This window comes from Cyprinodon variegatus, unplaced genomic scaffold (assembly GCF_000732505.1).
Source record: "Cyprinodon variegatus isolate N-32 unplaced genomic scaffold, C_variegatus-1.0 Scaffold312, whole genome shotgun sequence".
In the NCBI taxonomy this organism is placed as follows: Eukaryota; Metazoa; Chordata; class Actinopteri; order Cyprinodontiformes; family Cyprinodontidae; genus Cyprinodon; species Cyprinodon variegatus.
The window spans coordinates 89,046-91,196 of NW_015150765.1; the positions used below are offsets into that span (position 1 = coordinate 89,046).

The following is a 2,151-nucleotide window of genomic DNA, read 5'->3' on the forward strand; positions in this document are numbered from 1 at the left end:
TTACCGTCGGACCCGTAGAGGGGAGGTTCCGAAGTTTACCGTCGAACCCGTAGAGGGGAGGTTCCGAAGTTTACCGTCGAACCCGTAGAGGGGAGGTTCCGAAGTTTACCGTCGGACCCATACAGGGGAGGTTCCGAAGTTTCGAACCCATTGACCGTCACAGACTGTGCCTTTGCTGATGGTGCTGATAAAGTTCTGGTCTACATGAACCTGTGCGGATCGTGGCCCTGCTGTATGCTGTGTTCATGTGTCGTAATATTTGTGTAATGCCAAGTAAATAAAATATGCAGAGCTTGAACGGACCGGACCAAAAGGCCCGTGAGCGATCATGGAAACTCTGGAGCACAACTGGAAACCAAACGCCTCTGTCAGTACCGGCTGTGTCCGCGTGGATGTGATGTAGCATTATTTATTTCACAGCTGCAGCGCCCCCTGGTGTTATTTCTTCTTTTGTTTTTTGTTTTTATTAACAGCAATAATGGGTCAGACTAGCGTGCGGTGGTTCTGTGGGGCTCTCACATGAAGGAATGAATCCAAACCCGTTTCTCATGTTTGATACTGTAACCTGGATGTCAGGACGGCTCCTTTTACCTCCTCCTGCTCTTATCTGGAGCCTTTTTAGTTGCCCTATTTAATTTTTGGAATAAAGATATTCAACAGGTTCATGTGTTTGTTTGGGAGAAAAGTCTTTTCTTTTTATTTTTGAATGAATCAGAGATGTTGAATCCTGGAAAAATTTTCACACCCATCATTCGTCACATTTGTACGGAAGAGGATTAGGGCCACTGGCAAAGAAACGTTTTTTATTTCATTTGAGTTGGGGGAAAAAAAGACAGAATTCTTACTTTTATCTTAGATTAAGTCCGAATTCTTACAGTTTAAGAGAGGCGTTCAATTTTATATGGGGAAAATATTAAAATTCAGATTTTTTTTTCCCCATATTAAACTCAAATAACATGAAAAATCAGTTAACTTTTAAATTTTTTTCTAGTGGCCCAAATCCTCTTCCGTACATTTGAAACACAAACTCCAGTCGGTTTAGTGAGAATTTCAGCAAAGAAAGCAGCAAACAGCCGTGAAGCAGAAGGAAAACTTTCTGTCCTATTTTAGGAACCTAAATCCAAATCCAAAAAAAAAAAAAAGAAACCTAAATCCAAAAGTTCTGGCAATCGTCTGCCGCCTTTTCAGGACCAACGGGTCAGAACTTCATAGAACTTCTGTTTTCTGCAGATTTTGGAGGATTTTTTCCACCAGGGTCAAACTTCATATGACATCATCAATAGAAAATAACTTTGAAAATTAAACTTTGTGAGGAACAGATGTTTTTTTTAATCAAGTTTACACATTTACATAAAAAGCTGAGTCGTTAAAGTCTGCCACAATTTTATCTACTGACTCCCAGTTAGTTAAATTAAACTACAGCAAAGAAGCAAATCAAGCCTCATTTATCTTTAAATAAAAATAAAAAAGGTGAACACAAAAAAGAAGAAAAAGTAAAGAATCCCCCGCCTCTCCAGCAGGTGGCGCAGTCCAACAAGCGCTTCTTCAGGTGCTTTCAGCCCCAGCTGCCATCTTTGTGAGGTCAAATTCCCACAGTTCATGGAAAATAAAACTGGTATGAAAGGTTTAGAAATTATCAAACCAAAATGAGAAATAAGTAGATAAAAAAAAGGAAATAAACAAATAAAACAAATACATTTAAACATATTTAAACATGAGACGTGTCCCAGTGGCTGATAAATAAGTGCAATGAAAAACATTGTGGTTTTGGACATCATAGACTTATTGTTACAGATTCTCAGTTGGATTCAGGTCTGGACTTGGACTAGGCCACTCTAATCGCCGTCAAATGAGAACATTTTGTTCATCCATGGGTTGATTTATTTTTTCTTTTATCCAGAGATGGAACGGGTTCATAGTCACCTGGTGACATGGAGATGGAACAGCTGGGTGTCATCTACATCGCTATGGTAACTGATGTAGATTATTAAAGTCTGAGTTAGAGGGAGTATGGAGATCTGAATAGGAGCGGCTCTAAGATGGAGCCTTGGGGAACGCCGCATCTAATTTAATGAATTTGAATTTAGCGTTAAACAGTCAAAAAACAATCACTGAGTCTGGGAGCGGCCATTTTTGCCCAAATATAGTAGC

The 2,151-nt window shown here is 39.6% G+C and overlaps 1 protein-coding gene across 2 annotated transcripts in view; it reads left to right on the forward strand.

Moving 5' to 3' along the window:
- The window catches only part of ago3 (argonaute 3, RISC catalytic component), a 7,289-nt gene extending 6,628 nt beyond the window's left edge, over window positions 1-661 (forward strand). For both annotated transcript variants that reach the window (XM_015384451.1, XM_015384452.1), the window contains exon 6: window positions 26-661. The gene's annotated coding sequence lies outside the window, so the exon portion shown is untranslated. The remainder of the gene's footprint in view (window positions 1-25) is intronic.
- The last annotated feature ends 1,490 nt before the right edge of the window (window positions 662-2,151 follow it).